Source organism: Hordeum vulgare, chromosome 5H, assembly GCF_904849725.1.
Source record: "Hordeum vulgare subsp. vulgare chromosome 5H, MorexV3_pseudomolecules_assembly, whole genome shotgun sequence".
Classification (NCBI taxonomy): Eukaryota; Viridiplantae; Streptophyta; class Magnoliopsida; order Poales; family Poaceae; genus Hordeum; species Hordeum vulgare.
This window is the reverse complement of record NC_058522.1, coordinates 113,628,424-113,647,218: the sequence shown is the minus strand read 5'-3', so window position 1 is coordinate 113,647,218 and position 18,795 is coordinate 113,628,424. Positions and strand designations below refer to the sequence as shown.

At 43.7% G+C, this 18,795-nt stretch overlaps 1 long non-coding RNA gene across 1 annotated transcript; it reads left to right on the top strand.

The window, feature by feature from the left end:
* The first annotated feature begins 14,757 nt into the window (after positions 1-14,757).
* Positions 14,758-17,790, top strand: LOC123395975. Its single transcript, XR_006609870.1, has 3 exons — positions 14,758-14,983; positions 16,189-16,424; positions 17,577-17,790. It is a non-coding gene; the product is annotated as an uncharacterized LOC123395975 (long non-coding RNA).
* The last annotated feature ends 1,005 nt before the right edge of the window (positions 17,791-18,795 follow it).

Sequence of the window (18,795 nt, the reverse complement as noted above, 5' to 3'; positions counted from 1 at the left end):
TTCTAATATGTGTATAAATCGGAAATTATCTAAACCGAAAATAAATAAATAAATCCTATAGAGCTACTGGGCCGAAACTGAGGCGTCAAATTAACTAAGAGGCGCCTATGCGTAATTAAAAAAAAGGGGGGCTGGGGATCTCACCTAGCGGGCCTCCACTTGGGCCGGCCTGGTGCTGCTGGTGGAGCAGGCCGGGGGGGAAAGGCGAGGCGGGGCCGAGCCGCCTGCTGGGTCTGGCTCGGGGAAGAGTGACTGGGCCTCGGGGTGCTCTGGGCCGGCGCGGGGCCCACGGGCTGCGCTGGAGGGGTTGACCAGAGGGGATCTGGGTCTCCTCGTCACCCTCCTCTGGCCTGCCGCCCGAGGCATGGCGGCGCCGACCTGGAACCGCCGGAGGACGCCGACCACACGGCGGAGACGGGCGGGACGGGGCCGGGGTCGGCCGGATCTGGCCGGCCTTCGCCGGATCTGGCCGCCGTCGAGGGCGAGGCAGCAAGGGCGACGGTCTCCGGCCTGCTGCGAACTCACTGGCGGCGGGGAGCACGCTGGGCACGCGGCGCGTTGCTCCGGCGAGGCCGATCTGCGGCGGGGCGAGGTTCCAGGCGGTGGATCCGGGCGGCGGCTGGCCTCGGGACACGGGGAGGCGGCGCGCGACGGCGTCTCGGGCAGCACACTGGGCACGGGAGAGAGGAGCTCGAGCTGCGGGGCACGGGAGCACGGGAGGCGGCGGCGGCGGCGGATGGGCCTCGCCCGGGCCCGATCTGGGCCTGGCGGGCCGGCGGCGCGGGGGAGGAGAGAGAGAGTAGGTGGAAGACGGCTAGGGTTTCGGGCGCGGAAAACGAGGCAGGATTAGGGGGAGGCTGTCCGAAAATTAGAAGGGGTCTATATATAGACAAACGGGGGGGCTCGGTTAACCAGAATCGCGCTCCGGATCCAACCGCAGAGTCGGATTCGGACGATTCCGAACGCGGGTATGGATACGCGGCCGTGTAGAGGGGATATCCGGAGGCGAGAGGGAGAACGGGCGGCGTGGCACGGATTTTTAAAACACCGACACACGTCCGACGGTAGACCGAATACGGTGCCGCTACGGTCGACCGTTTGGGTACCAGACGGTCTCCGATCGCGACGAAATTTGACAGGCGGCCTACCTATATATAAATAATGTCGCAGGACAAATCTCAACCCGATCAGAGGAAGTTTTACGCACACTTTAAAAACAGGGTTTTGACGGTGCTGCGGGCGCGTGCGAGTGCGGTCGGACTCAGAATGAACAACGACGTTAACCGGCAACTAACAACGGGTGCAAGTTTTGAAAACTGGCGGCAACGGAGATGCCGATGCAATGTAGATGATGTGCATGATGCGATGATGATGCAACAAATAAAAAATAGCACACGACGAAAACGGAAAGAGAGGGGAATCTTCTGGAACGTCGGTCTCGGGGTGTCACAGATCCTTTCTTTGGCTTCTTCCCAGCAACTAGTTTAACGGGCGCGGCAACTGCTTTGTCGTCTTTCTTGAAGTTCTTCTTACTCTTGCCTTTCTTGAAACTGGTGGTCTTATTCACCATCAACACTTGATGCTCTTTCTTGATTTCCACCTCTGCTGATTTTAGCATTGAATACAACTCCGGAATGGTTTTCTCCATTCCTTGCATGTTGTAGTTCATCAGAAAGCCCTTATAGCTTGGTGGACGCGACTGGAGGATTCTGTCAATGACCGCGTTATTCGGGAGTTCAACTCCTAGCTAAGTCAAGCGGTTGTGCAACCCAGACATTCTGAGTATGTGCTCACCAACAGAACTATTCTCCTCCATCTTACAGCTGAAAACTTGTTAGAGACTTCATATCTCTCGACCTGGGCATGAGCTTGAAACACTAGTTTCAGCTCCTTGAACATCTCATATGCTCCATGTTGCTCAAAACGCGTTTGGAGCCCCGGCTTTACACTGTAAAGCATGCTGCACTGAACCATAGAGTGCTCATCACTCCGTGACTGCCAGGTGTTCCTAACGTCCTGGGATGACACGGGCGCGGGAGGGTTGCCTAGTAGCGCATCAAGGACATATGCCTTCTTGAAAGCCATGAGGATGCCTCAAGTTACGAGCCCAGATCGCATAGTTGCTACCATCGTCTTTCAGCTTAGTTTTCTCTAGGAACACGTTGAAGTGGAGTGGGGCATTTGCTTTGGCCATTGAATCTACAATATTTGTAAAGACAATTTTAGACTAAGTTCATGATAATTAGGTTCATCTAATCAAATTACATCATGAACTCCCACTTAGATAGACATCCCTCTAGTCATCCAAGTAATACATGATCCACGTCGACTAGCCCGTGTCCGATCATCACGTGAGACGGACTAGTCATCAATGGTGAGCATCTCCATGCTGATCATATCATCCATACGACTCATGTTCGACCTTTTAGTCTCCCGTATTCGAGGCCATGTCTGTACATGCTAGGCTCGTCGAGTCAACCTAAGTGTTCTGCGTGTGTAAACTGGCTTACACCCATTGTATGCGAACGTTAGAATCTATCACACCCGATCATCACGTGGTGCTTCGAGACAATGATGACCCACAAGTATAGGAGATCGCAACAGTTTTCGAGGGTAGAGTTTTCAACCCAAATTTATTCATTCGACTCAAGGGGAAGCCAAAGAATATTCTCAAGTATTAGCAGTTGAGTTGTCAATTCGACCACACCTGAAAGATTTAGTATCTGCAGCAAAGTATCAGTAGCAAGGTAGTATGATAGCAACAGTAGCAACAGTAACCAATAGCAGCAGAGTAACAGCAGTAGCAGCAAAGTAACAGCAGTAGCAACAGAGTAACAGTAGCAGCAGTGACATCATTAGCAGCAAAGTAACATAGCAAGGACCAGTAGTAAAAGACTCGTAGGCATTGGATCGGTGATGGATGATTATGCCGGATGTTATTCATCATGCAACAGTTATAACACGGAGAGATATGTAACTAGCTCCAGTTCGTCAATCTAATGTAGGCATGTATTCCGTATGTAGTCATGCGTGCTTAGGGAAAAGAACTTGCATGACATCTATTGTCCATCCCTCCCGTGGCAGCGGGGTCCTAATGGAAACTACGGGATATTAACGTTCTCCTTTTAATAAAGAACCGGACCAACGCATTAACACTTGATGTATACATGAACTCCTCATACTATGGTCATCTCCGGGAGCGGTTCCGACTATTGTCACACCGGGGTTGGCGGGTGATAACACATAGTAGGTGACTACAACTTGCAAGATAGGATCAAGAACACACATATATTGACGAGAACATAATAGGTTCAGATCTGAAATCATGGCACTCGGGCCCTAGTGACAAGCACTAAGCATGGCAAAGCAGTAGCAACATCAATCTTAGAACATAGTGGATACTAGGGATCAATCCCCGTCAAAACTAACTCGATTACATGACAGATCTCATCCAACCCATCACCGTCCAGCAAGCCTACGATGAGATTACTCACTAACGGTGAAGAGCATCATGTAATTGGCGATGAAGGAAGGTTGGTGATGACGATGGCGACAATCTCCCCTCTCCGGAGCCCAAAATGGACTCCAAATCTGCCCTCCAGATGAAGAACAGGAGGTGGCGGCGCCTCCGTATCATAAAACGCAATGAACTCTTCTCCTTGATTTTTTTCCGGGCGAGACGGGCTAATTAGAGCTGAGATTGGAGGCGGTGGAGCGTTGTGGGCCCCACAAGCCTGCCACGCGCGGCCAGGGGGGCCGCACCTGGTGGACTTGTGGGCTCCACGCTCCACTTCCTCAGCTGATTCTTGCGCCAATATTTTTTATATATTCCACAAAAATTCTCCATAAATTTTCAGGTCATTCCGAGAACTTTTATTTCTGCGCAAAAACAACACCATGGCAATTCTGCTGAAAACAGCGTTAGTCCAGGTTAGTTCCACTCAAATCATGCAAATTAGAGTCCAAAACAAGGGCAAAAGAGTTCAAAAAAGTAGATACGATGGAGACGTATCAACTCCCCCAAGCTTAAAACCTTGCTTGTCCTCAAGCAATTCAGTTGACAAATTGAAAGAGACAAAAGAAAAACTTTTACGAACTCTGTTTGATCTTGTTGTTGCAACTATGTCTAACTCATAACAAGAATTTCAGCAAGATCACAAGCTAACCACATGAGCAAATGACATCTAGGGCTCACGGTAAACTCATATCAATGGCATAATCAACTAGCGAGCAAATAATAATAAGTCTCAAACGTCAACACTTCAATCAAAACAATCATGAAGCAGTACGAACAGATGGTATCTCGCTAGCTCTTTTATGAGACCGCAAAACATAAATGCAGAGCACCTTCAAAGACCAAGGGCTGACTAAACATTGTAATTCATGGCAAAGAAGATCCAGTCATAGTCATACTCAATACAGTTAGAAGCAAAGCATAAAAATGACAGAGGTGCTCTCTAATTGGTGCTTTTATAAGAGGAGGATGACTCAACAGGAACATAAATAGACACGCCCTTCGCAGAGGGAAGCATTGATTTGCAGAGGTGCCAGAGCTCAAGCTTTGAAAACAGAGATAATAATTTTGGGTGGCATGCTTTCATTGTCAACTCAATGACTAAGAGTTTTCACCAACTTCCACGCTACACATGCTATAGGCGGTTCGCAAACAGAAAAGTAAAGTTTTAACTCCCCCACCACCGATCAATCATACTCCACGACTAGCCGAATACTTGGGTGCCGTTCATACTAACATCAATCCAGGGGGAGTGTTGTTTGCAATTATCTTTTCGATTAGAGCATGGAACTAGGAATTCCAATTACCGGCCCCTTTCTCATGAATGATAGTGAATAAACACATATCGAGGATAACACGCCTAGCATGGAAGATACTGATAGCCCCCAGTCACCACATGTGCGGTTTGGGCATGCAAAACAGATTATTTATTTAAGGTTTAGAGAGTGGCACATGCAAATTTACTTGGAACGGCAGGTAGATACCGCATATAGGTAGGTATGGTGGACTCATATGGAACAACTTTATGTTTATGGAAGTGGATGCACAAGCAGTATTCCCGCTTAGTACAAGTGAAGGCTAGCAAAAGTCTGGGAAGCGACCAACTAGAGAGCGACAACAGTCATCAAAATGCATTGAGATTAACTAACATTGAATGCAAGCATGAGTAGGACATAAATCACCATGAACATGAATATCATAGAGGCTATGTTGATTTTGTTTCAACTACATGCGTGAACATGCGCCAAGTCAAGCCACTTGAAACATTCAAAGGAGGATACCATCCTATCATACTACATCATAGTCATCTCAAAATTCATGTTGTCATCCAAGACGAACCATTATATGCTCCTAGCTATTTAAGCATGGCATCAGAAACTATGATCTCTAAGTTGTCATTGCAAACATGTTTTTCTCACAACAAAGCTGAACTAGGAACGATGAGCTAGTCATGTTTACAAAAACAAAATAGATCGAGTTCATACCAGCTTTTCCAGGCTCAGTCACTTCATCATATATCGTCATTATTGCCTTTCACTTGCACGACCGAATGATGTGAACAATAATAAGAGTGATCGTGCATTGGACTAAGCAGGAATCTGCAGGCAAACACAAAGGAGAAGACAAAGTAATATGGCTATTTGACAGATAAACAGATATGCATGTGAGAGACACTAAACATTGTAACCATGGTCTTCTGCCTTGACCCAAAGAAAAAGAAAAACTATTCACACGGGAAAGCTCCCAACAAGCAAAAGAAGAAAATAAAATATTTTTGGGTTTTCTCAAACTTGACAGACACAAGAAAAGAAAACGAGAAAAATAAAATAAACTAGCATGGATGATACAATGGCAAAGTGTGAACACCGACAAACAAAGTGAAAGCATAAGCAAGAATGTAAAGTCGGTGAGAAACACGTACTCCCCCAAGCTTAGGCTTTTGGCCTAAGTTTGTCTACTCCCAAGGAGGGAAATAACCAGCTCCGGGTACTCCGGAGTGGACTGAGGAGGCCACTGCTGTGTGAGCTCCTCTGGCTCCCACTAATAAACTGGCGTCTGGCACTCGACTTGTGGCTCGGGCACGGGCACCTGTGGTTGGGCTATGCCCCGATATGCGTAGATGTCCGAGGGCATAATAATGTACCTACCTGCATGAAGATTGAACAAAGAAGGAGCAGGCAAAGTAATAGTCTCACGAGTACCCTGACTAAATACCAGGTTATAAATCATCCTTCTATTTATATCTCTATCGAGAAAGTCATGGCGAACCATGCTATCATAATCTAGATATCTCTCGGGAAGAAGAATGTCTTCTTCCTCGTCCAGTCTAATAGGTATCTCAAAATGTCTAGCAATATGGGTAGTATAGATACCTCCATAGACAACGCCTTTAGAATGGTTCGTGTTCAACCATTGAGCTACTATAGCGCCCAAGCTATAAGTTTTTACATTATAAAGTGCTTCGCACAAGACCGCAAGATCTGGGGAGCTAAGGGACCCAGCTTTCCCACGGCCAATCAAACTTTTTCCCACGAATAATGAGAAGTACCGAAGCACGGGAAAATGTATGCTAGCAGCTCTAGTGCAAGACACTCCTCTCTCCTCTCCTACAGCAATTTTTTCGATGAAAGACTCCAAGTCCCGTGGATGAGGTTCATGAATATTCCCAACATAAGGTAATTTGCAAAAATTGCAAAAATCCTGGAGTGACATGCGCTGGGGGATATCATATAATTTGAACTCAATCATAGGAGGATTCTTCCTTGGATAGAAGTTAAAGCTTTGCACGAAAATATTAGTGAGGAGGAGGTATTGCAGACACTTATATTCAATGAAGGCGGTAAGGCCTGCGTTCTCCACCAAGTGATAAAAGTCCTCATAAAGTCCGGCGGTGCGTAAGAACACATCGCTTGGCCATTCGCACGCTCGAACTTCTACAACTCGAGGGATCGGATACTTGGGCTTCTTCTCACTTCCATCATCCTTGGGGTCACGGCTTGAAGAGCCTCTTAAGAACCTCCTCATCTTTTCCCTTTTCTATCTCTGAAAAATTCTGAAATTTTTAGTGACTCTAAGGAAAAGTGAACAAGGCTCAACAAAACTCATAGCAACTACTCCCACAAGTGCCTAGAGGCCATATTACGCATCAAAACTACTTGGGACCAGCTAAAATTAGCATGCAAAGCTCAAGAACAAGGTCACCAAGGTAGCAAAAATACGCGAAGTATAAGGCACTAGAGCAAAAACTAATTGGAACAATGGGGGAGTCACTTACCAAGGAGTAATTTCCCCAAAACAGTTTGGAGAATGCTTCTTTGAGCAAGGCGATCAAAAATCCCAGCAAGAAGAGCAAGGACACGGGTTTGAGCTGCGAAACAATTTTTTCTGGAGGTAGGAGAAGAAGATGGGAGCTAGAATGAGTGGAGGGGGTGCACGTGGGCCCCACAAGCCAGGTAGGCGTGACCAGGGGGTGCCCGCGCCTCCAGGACTTGTGGCCCACTGGTGTAGCCCTGAGACTAGCTCTTCGTCTCAGTATTTTTCAAAAATTCTAGAAAAAATCTTACTTGATTTTCAGGACGTTCGGAGAACTTTTATTTTAGGGCTACTTTTCTACGGGACGCTAAAACAGAAAGAAGGGAAAACTAAACTAAATCTATCATTTTTCTTCTAAGCAACCGAAGGTGAAAGCTTGGAACAGAGGTTTGTGACTCCTCGATTCATCCATCTCATGGTCATCGAAAGAAATCCGTCAATGAGGTTGATCAAGTCTCCTTGACAAACTTTTTCGAATCGCAAAAGAAAAAGGAGAATTTTCGAATAGTCACTAGGTTACCTCAATGGGGATGTGAATCTCCCCAACAAGCAAATCATACTTCATCTTAACAGGAGAAATAGGGCATTCGAAGCTCCCAATAAGAATCGATGAAGTTTTTTCGATAGCATTGATGCAATGTACTCGATATTGTTTCTTTGGAAAGTGCATCGTATGCTCATTACCGTTGACATGGAAAGTGACATTGCCTTTGTTGCAATCTATAACAGCCCCTGCAATGTTTGAAAAGGGTCTTCCGAGGATGATTGCCATGGAATCGTCCTCGGGAATATCCAGAATAACAAAGTCTGTTAAGATAGTGACGTTGGCAACCACAACAGGGACATCCTCGCAAATGTCGATAGGGAAAGTAGTTGATTTGTCAGCCATTTGCAGAGAGATTTCAGTGGGCGTCAACTTATCCAGTTCAAGTCTACGATAAAGAGAGAGGCATAACACTAACACTGGCTCCAAGGTCGCATAAAGCAGTTCTAATGTAGTTGCCTTTAATGGAGCAAGGTATAGTGGGCACTCCAAGATCACCTAGTTTCTTAGGAGTTCCACCCTTAAAGGTATAATTAGCAAGCATGGTGGAAATATCAACCTCAGGTATCCTTCTTTTATTAGTCACAATATCTTTCCTGTACTTAGCATACGGAGACATTTTGAGCATATCTGTCAAACGCATTTGCAGAAAGACAGGTCTGATCATTTCAACAAATCCCTCAAAATCCTCATCATCCATTTTCTTGGATGGTTTGGGAGGAAAGGGCATGGGTTTCTGAACCCATGGTTCCCTTTCTTTACCATGCTTCCTAGTAGCGAAGTCATTCTTATCGTATCTCTTATTCTTAGGCTGTGGGTTATCAAGATCAACTGGTTCAATCTCCACATCCTTAACATTGCTAGGTTGACCATCATCATGAACATCACTATTGATATTATCATTAGGTTCATGTTCATCACTAGATTGCGTTTCAGCATCAGAGACAGAGACATCGTTTGGACTCTCCGGTGTAGCAACAACAGGGTTGCTAGCGTGCCGGTTCCTATCATCTTTCTTCTTCTCTCTAGGATGACTAGGTGAATCAGTGTTAACTCCTTGAGAATCTTGTTCAATTCTCTTCGGATGACCCTCAGGATACAAAGGTTCCTGGGTCATTCTACCGTCTCTAGTGACAACTCTGACATAATTGTCATTCAACTCATTGAGCAAGTCATTTTGAGCTTTAAGTAGTTGTTCTACCTGAGTAGTAACCATAGAGGCATGTTTACTCAGAAGCTTAAGATCATTGACATTTCTCTCCACACAAGCACTTAAATGACTAAGCATACGAGCATTTTGTTCCAATTGTCTACTAACATAATTATTGAAGCTTCGTTGTTTGGCAACAAAGTTATCAAATTCATCCAGGCATAAGCTAGCAGGTTTATCAAAAGGAATATCACTCTCATCGAATCTACGCAGAGAATTTACTTCTACTACCTGTATCGGGTTATCAAGACCATGGATCTCTTAGATAGGTGGTAGATTTTTGACATCTTCAGATTTAATGCCTTTCTCTTTCATAGATTTCTTAGCTTCTTACATATCTTCGGGACTGAGGAATAGAATACCTCTTTTCTTCGGAGTTGGCTTAGGAGGTGGTTCGGGAATAGTCCAAGCATTCTCATTGCACAAGATATTATTCAATAGAATCTCAGCTTGTTCTACAGTTCGTTCCCTAAAAACACAACCAGCACAACTATCTAGGTGGTCTCTAGAAGCATCGGTAAGTCCATTATAGAAGATATCAAGTATTTCATTCTTCTCAAGAGGGTGATCAGGCAAAGCATTCAACAGCTCGATGAGCCTCTCCCAAGCTTGTGGGAGACTCTCTTGTTCAACTTGCACAAAGTTGTATATTTCCTGCAAGGCAGCTTGCTTCTTATGGGCAGGGAATTTTTTTTCCAGAGAAGTAGTAGACCATATCCTGGGGGCTACGCACACAACCAGGAGCAAGAGAAGTGAACCAGGTTTTAGCATCATCCTTTAGCGAGAAAGGAAATAGCTTGAGGATATATTAGTGGCGGATCTTTTCCTCACTAGTGAATAGGGTGGCTATATCGTGCAGTTTGGTAAGATGGGCTACAACCGTTTCAGACTCATAACCGTGAAAAGGACCAGATTCGACCAGAGTGATTAACTCAGGGTCGACAGAGAATTCATAATCCTTATCGGTCACAAAGATAGGTGAAGTAGCAAACTTCGGGTCGTATTTCATCCTAGCATTCAGAGATTTTTCTTTCCACTTGCGCAGTAAATTCTCAACATCATAGCTATCCTTACACGCAAGAAAATCCTCAGCTATCTCTCCCTCCATAACATAACGCTCAGGCATATCAGGCAATTCATATCTAGGAGAGCTAGTTCTAGCAGGCAAAATAGCAGGGTCTACTTCAATAGTATCAGCAGTTTCAGAAGTAGCATCACATCTAGCAGCAACTCTACAATTTGTGCATCAAGGAATGCACCAAGTGGCAAAGCAGTATCAAGCATAACATCATCAGGCAAATCAGTATCAAGCATAGCATCATCAGGCACACGCGACATGTCAAAATTTCTAGCAGGAGGTGGTGTCGCAAACTTACTCATAACTGAAGGTGAATCAAGTGCAGAGCTAGATGGCAGTTCCTTACCTGTCCTCGTAGTTGAGGGCAAGACTTTAGTTTTTGGATCTATTGGATTCCTCATAGTGACGAGCAGACGTAAATCCCAAGTGACTCAGAGAATATAGTTGTGCTTCCCCGGCAACAGCGCCAGAAAAAGATCTTGATAACCCACAAGTATAGGGGATCGCAACAGTTTTCGAGGGTAGAGTATTCAACCAAAATTTATTGATTCGACTCTAGTGGAAGGCAAAGAATATTCTCAAGTATTAGCAGTTGAGTTGTCAATTCAACCACACCTGAAAGATTTAGTATCTGCAGCAAGGTATCAGCAGCAAGGTAGTATGATAGCAACAGTAGCAACAGTAACCAGTAGCAGCAGAGTAACATAAGTAGGAGCAAAGTAACAGCAGTAGCAACAGAGTAACACTAGCAGCAGTGACAGCATTAACAGCAAAGTAACGTAGCAAGGACCAGTAGTAAAAGACTCGCACGCATTGGATCGGTGATGGATGATTATGCCGGATATTATTCATCATGCAACAGTTATAACACAAAGAGATATGTAACTATCTCCAGTTCGTCAATCTAATGTAGGCATGTATTCCGTATGTAGTCATACGTGCTTAGGGAAAAGAACATGCATGACATATATTGTCCATCCCTCCCGTGGCAGCGGGGTCCTAATGGAAACTACGAGATATTAAGGTTCTCCTTTTAATAAAGAACCGGGCCAATGCATTAACACTTGGTGAATAAATGAACTCCTCATACTATGGTTATCTCCCGGAGTGGTTCCGACTATTGTCACTCCGGGGTTGCCGGGTCATAACACATAGTAGGTGACTACAACTTGCAAGATAGGATCAAGAACACACATACATTGACGAGAACATAATAGGTTCAGATCTGAAATCATGGCACTCGGGCCCTAGTGACAAGCATTAAGCATGGCAAAGTTGTAGCAACATCAATCTCAGAACATAGTGGATACTAGGGATCAATCCCCGTCAAAACTAACTCGATTACATGATAGATCTCATCCAACCCATCACCGTCCAGCAAGCCTACGATGAGATTACTCATGAAGGGTGAAGAGCATCATGGAATTGGCGATTTAGAAAGGTTGGTGATGACGATGGCGACGATCTCCCCTCTCCAGAGCCCAAAACGGACTCCAGATCTGCCCTCCAGATGAAGAACAGGAGGTGGCGGCGCCTCCGTATCGTATTACGCGATGAACTCTTCTCCTTGTTTTTTTTCTGGGTGAGACGGACTAAATAGAGCTGAGATTGGAGGCGGTGGAGCATTGTGGGCCCCACAAGCCTGCCAGGCGGGGCCAGGGGGGCCGCGCGTGGGGGGCTTGTGGGCTCCACGCTCCACTTTCTCCGCTGATTCTTGCGCCAGTATTTTTTATATATTCTACAAAAATTCTCCGTAAATTTTCAGGTCATTCCGAGAGCTTTTATTTCTGTGCAAAAACAACACCATGGCAATTCTGCTGAAAACAACATTAGTCCGGGTTAGTTCCATTCAAATCATGCAAATTAGAGTCCAAAACAAGGGCAAAAGAGTTCGGAAAAGTAGATACGATGGAGACGTACTAGACAACGATTCTTCCCAATGGTGCACACTTAGGGGAATACATATCTCGAAATTTTCATGAGGGATCATCTTACTTTTGCTACCGTTGTTCTAAGCAATAAGATGTAAAACATCATAAACATCACATGCAATCATATAGTGACATGATATGGCCATTATCATCTTGCTCTTTTGATCTCCATCTTCGGGGCATGCATGATCATCATCGTCACCGGCATGACACCATGATCTCCATCATTGTTTCTCCGTGAAGTTGTCACACCAATCTATTACTTCTACTACTATAGCTAACGTTTAGCAATAAAGTAAGGTAATCACATGGCGTTGCATCTCATACAATAAATTAAGACAACTCCTATGGCTCCTGCAGTTGTCATACTCATCGACATGCAAGTCGTGAATCCTATTACAAGAACATGATCAATCTCATACATTACACATGTAACATCACATTCTTTTGGCCATATCACATCACATGGCATACCCTGCAAAAACAAGTTAGACATCCTCTAATTGTTGTTGCAAGTTTTATGTGACTGATTTGGGTTTATAGCAAGAACGCTTCTTACCTACGTGACAGCCACAATGTTGATATGCCAATGTTATTTACCCTTCATAAGGACCCTGTTCATCGAATCCAATTCGACTAAAGTGGAAGAGAGAGACACCCACTAGCCACCTTATGCAACAAGTGCATGTCAGTCGGTGGAACCTGTATCACGTAAGTCTACGTGTAAGGTCGGCCCGGGCCGCTTCATCCCACAATAGCGCCGAAAAAGGATAAGACTAGTAATGGCAAGCAATTGACATGATCATCACCCACAACTTTTTTGTTCTACTCGTGCATAGAATCTACGCATAGAATCTGGCTCGGATGCCACTGTAGGGGAATGTAGTAATTTTTTTTAAAAAATCCTACGCCACACAAGGATCTATCTAGGAGAAACCAGCAACGAGTAATGGGGTAGAGCATCTTCATACCTTTGAAGATCGCTAAGAGGAAGCGTTACTATAAACGCGGTCGATGGAGTCGTACTCACACACTACAAGAAAACCACTCATTTATGATGAAAAATAGTAAAGGCGGTTTAATTGGTGATAGATCTATGACCAAAATTCCGAAATAGGTCATTGAGAGTTTGCGAGGGTCCAAACCCCATAATATCATGACCACTTGTGCCCATAAGGTTATGATCTTATCGCAAAAAAGGTCATTAAGATTAGTAGCGCTATTTATGGTCTTATTCTCTACTCATCATGATCAAATTACAAGGTCATAATCTTGTGGGTGGAAATGACTCGATGACACATCATCGATTTTGTCTATGTGTCCTGTGCACTTTACATTTTTTTCGTATGTGTCCCAACTAGAGAGTGCAAGTGTAGTAATGTACCCTGACTGGCTGATGGGACCCACATACCACACTAAGGCCAAAATGTAAAATATTAATACATATTTATTTTCCTTATGGGCCCTCAATTTATTATTATTATTGGCTTACCAAAGATGTCATACACGTCCAGGTTTTACTACAAGAAATATTTTATTTACAGACTGTAAATTGATTGCTATACCATAGATTGATTTGGTTTATTGGGTTACTAAATATTGGGTTGATGAAAACTAGAAGGGGATGAGCAACCAGAAAAAGGTGAAGGGTGGAAGGTTGGACGAAGGGGTGGTGAGAGAAAACAAAATAAAAGATGAAACCTTAGCTTATTTTTAAATATTTTAGAGAAAGGATAGACATAGACATTCTTTTAGTTTCGAAACCTTTTCAAAAAATTGAGTATTCAAAATTGTTTTGTACTTTCAAAAAACTTGGTAAGGTTTATCAGGATTATTCCACGCAAATAAAACGACGCCCTTGAGCTCATCACCAGTGCGTGCGAGGGCGGTGATGGGTCCAAGGACATGATGACAACGTGCGTCGTGGGTGTGCCGACGTCTCCTCTTTTAATTGTACATAAATTTTGCGAGTGTTTGAAAAACAATCGGCAAACCAATTTTTGTCATTTGTCACCATGCGGCAATGCATGCACTTTTCTTCTGAGTGGCCGAGCAACATTTGTGATTTTTTCCTTTGCCGAGTGTTATTGACATTAGGCAAAATCGTCAATTTTGATAGTTTTCGATATCCTCCTAATTCTATGTGCTTATATTTTGCTTTTAGAAAAATTATATTGTTTTTCTAAGAAAATGACATGCGGATCAGCCTCACATCAGATGATGGGCCGGAGCCCACGAAACCAACTAGGGTTCCCAGCCGAAGGCACACATACATAACCTGCTCTCCGTATACCCTAGCCGCCACCTGCTTCTTCTATCCTCCGGCACCCTCAATCTCTTTTCCTGTTCTTCCTTCGTCACCCCGAATCCCTCTCCGTGTTCTCCCATGGAGGTTTTCTTCTTGTTCCCACCTCGCGACACCGGCCATGTCAGCGAATCCACCCCATCATAGGACCTCAATCCCGCGACCCCTCGCCTCGATCTTCACCAGAAGGCTCGCTCCCCTTGCTCCGTGAGCTTGGTATGTAGCTGCATACTATTGCCATCACCTTCGACTCGGCCTTCAAGATCCAGGCAAGCTACACATCGGCCTGAATCCCTCCCTTTTGCCACTAGTTTTTCATGGTGGTTTTAGGTTTGTTTGTGTTGACGCACATGTAACAGCAGGTGGAGGAGCTGTTGACTGAGCGCCGACGAAGGAGACCATCACGAGGGAGTACGCATCGATCGATGATTCCTCTGACCCGTGTCCTGCGCTTGTGGCTGCCCGCTGGGATCGGACACCATGGTTTTTAAATCGGCATATGGTGGTGGTGCTCGTACCGGCTGCAACAGTTCGTGGGTCTGTTGGTATCCGGGGACATTGGTGGCTTCCTCTTTGACTCACGCATAAGTAAGAAACCCAATTTCGAGCTCCATGTGATGTGGCCATCATGGCTGGTACTTTAGTGGTACAGTTCTAGTTAGGTTATTGAATGCTCTCATATTTTAGTGAGGTTTTTGATATTTATGTCTTCTGTTTGTGCTATGGTTATACTCAGTTTGTGTGAAGGCTGAGCATATGTTGGTCCTGATGTCCCCATGGTTGCGATGCTTCTCCCAAATAAGACTACTGTTTAGTGCTCCTATTCATACATGACTTCTAATGATGCTATGGATATTATGCACATAATTAATCTTCAAAGTTCATTACCCAATACAAAAATAAACAAATGAAAGTGAAAAAAGAGACAGTTGTAAGAACCCACCCTACATAAATTTAGAACCTAAATTGTACTATTGTTTTCCCTTGGTTACATGTTCCAGATTTTGTAAAAACTAGTGTAATGAACTCTAATTTGCATTGGATGATAATATACTGTAATTTATACTAGACAATAACAAGAGCTACGGCTCAGTGGTTAGACACGGTAGTAGCTAGTCAGCTGGACCAAGTTGAATTACTATATCAGACGAGAGAAATACCCTGGTAAATTTTCTTTTGACAAATAAAATGCTACCAAGTGTGTGTGTGTCCATTTGCTTCCTCCCCAAGACAAAATATACTGGGCAGAAGTGGCATACAGATAGCAACGTAATGAATCCATGTGACCATGCCCAATCTATGTGTTTATGTGCTGAAGTAATTAAATATATAGTACAGTACATATATATGGGTGTGATGAGCTTAAACAATGGGTTAAATAAAAGGAAGCATTTCCAACACAAAATGCACAACACAAATGAATGGAAGGAATTTGAATGAAGCCAAAACAATCTAGTCAAGTAAATAAGGGCAATAGTCCTATGCAAAACCTTGAGATAAATAAAAGGAAGCTAGGTTTCTTTTCAAGCATGGCTAACGTTTATGTAGGATCCTTGAGATAAATAATATTCCCTCCTAACAAAATGTAAGATGTTTTTATGCCATATAAATAACTAAAAACGTCTTACATTTTGATACAAGGCCATTGTATGGATATGTTTTGGTGGTATTTGTGCATGAACTTGTAGTTTGTTAGTATTTATTGATGGTTTTCTTATTCTGTGTGTCTTGATGTATAGAGTTAGTTTCCTTGGTCTGCTTTTTGAGCCTTACCATCTTATTTTTTCTTGCAGCTGGGGGCGACACTTGGAGTGCCATTTGGGGCGGAGAAACAGGATGATAAAGGAAAAGGCTTGGGCGAGGGTGGGCGTTGGGTGGCGGCGGCCTTCCATTACCTAGCCTTGGCACCTCATTTCGTTACGATAGCAAGTACTCCCTTCGTCCCAAAATAAGTGTTGCTGACTTAGTACAATGCACTTATTTTTGCGATGGATGGCTCTACTTCAAATCTCCGGCCTCATAAGTGCAGGTATTTACACCACTTAACACAAAACTTTAGAATAGAGATTTCAAATGTGTTTTTATGCTGGAGGGTGAGTCTAGTTAGGCCAGCAACAATGGGGAGCTGCAAAATTCACTTGCCTGATCTGAATTATGAGCATTTGAATATCTTCTTGGTGCAAATAAATGGAGGTCACTGCTTTGGATGTGGCTTACTATTCCTTAGTTTGTATGCCCTGTCTTGGTATAAATTTATAATATGTTCTGGCTTTGCACTATCCTCTCTTTCATTTATGTTGAATAGAGTCTAGTTAGGCCAGCAACAGTAGGGACTTTCAACATTGCCGTGCCCTGATCTGAATTGTGAACATCTACATATGATGATTTTGTTGGTGCAAATAAATGGAAGTCACTGTTTGGGCTGTGATTAGTAATCCTTAGCCCGTATGCATATCTTAATTAGACTTGAAAAACATTTTTTCCCTACGTTGCTACGTGGTTATGTAAGATAAATTACTAGACTCGAATATTTATTCTTCTCGTCAGTCTTGTTGGGAAGATATGGCTTTATTTGAGTAATTTTCTAAGTATGTTTTGCTCAAGGGCTCCTCATCATACCTCTTCTGTTATTGGTCAATCTACATGTGTTTGCTAGTCTAGTCACTAGATTCATTTTAAATGTTCATTTAAATTTTGCTAATCTAAGCTAAATAGTCCTTTGCATGTCATATGGTATGGTTAACCTTCTATGCTTCTACTACTATATTAATTCCGTTTAATGTTGTGGTTAAAAGAATCTAGTCAAATGACTTAACTTATGTATGTTATCTATAAATTTTAATGTGTGCTAGTTTAGTTGCTTGTGTTCTTCCATTTTTGTTTTATTAGTATCCTTTGTTTCTCCAACATGATTTCTTTATTTTATGTAAGAAGTACAAAAATATGGTCCTTTGTTGTTCCATTGCTCAGTTGAAGTGTTGTTGTTTGCATGTGTAAGCTAACTTGCCATTTTTACATAGCTTCCAATTTCTTCCTGCCATAACGCATACCATTTTGGTTCACTGAAATTTTGTATTGTGCACTCTAAAATTCCAAACGCTTTCTTATTTTAAATGAATTTGCCTTGTTTAATTCGAGTTGTTTTATCTTCATCCTTTAATATGGTTGAATGTACATAAAGAGTTCGAGGTGCGCAGATGACTAGCAGCTTCTACGGGCTAAACCAAAGATGGTGTCAACCTGCATCTGGAACAGCTCCAACAGGAAGTTGGAAGAAACGTACTTCAAGTGGAACAGATCGGAAGGTTCCTCTGATGTGATGTTGTTTTTTATGTTCTGTTGGGTAGTAAGTTGATGAAATATTGGCTATTACAAGCTATTATGCTCCCTTTTAATTTGTCGTGAGTACTATTGTATTGTGATGTGAGTATCTTTTCGTTAGATAGAATATGAGCTGAAATAAGCCACGACCCATGCTAATTAGGCAACACAACTGGGTAGAAAAATGAACAACTGGTTTTAAAAAATAGAAAAAGCAAGCAAAATTCTAGTGGCCAAATACCCAATAATGTTGGGTTGCAAAATAATGATAGCCCATCTAAAAAGACCCTCTAAAGATGTAAGTGGGTAGTAATTATGGGCTTGGCCCATTGGGCGATTAATAATAAATAATACCATGTGAGATTATGTAATGCCATGTCAGATTATAGGTGGTGTCCATGTCGTCTTTTTTTCCATGCCATCGCATGTGTCACGTGGTTGGTGCCATGTCAGCTCAGCCACACGCATGGGTTATGACCAATTTTTTGGTCATGGATTGTATGACCTATAGATTTTGGTTATAGGGATCATGACCAAACTCTAGAAAAGGTCATGTTTGTTCATTCTTGACGGCCAACTGTTGACCTCCTCAGTTTGGTCAAAAGAAGGTCATAAATTAAAAATAATGACAATTCAATGACCAAAATCATGGGTCATTATCGATCAAATTTCTTATAGTGGCAGCGATTCAGATCGCGATGGATTTTGATCTATGTGCCAAACTACGACACCTACGCGTTCAGCCCGGTGACTTCTCCAACGCCTTGATCCAGCATGGAGGGAGGATAGTTTGATGGGGAGCTCCGGCAGCACACTGGTGTTGTGGCGGTGGAGCTACATGGTACTCCGGCACGGCTTCGCCAAGCTCTACGGAGAATGAGGAGGAGGAGGGGTAGGGCTGTGCCGTGGAGGGAAGAACTTGAGTGTGCAACCCTCCCAAAACCTTGGGTATATATAGGAGGGAGGGAGAGGGGATGGCCACCCTAGGGTTTCCCTAGGTGGTGCGGCAGCCCCCTCGGATGGGATGAGAGGCCGACGGCCAGGGGAGGGGTGCGGCCACCCTAGGGGTGGCTTGCCAC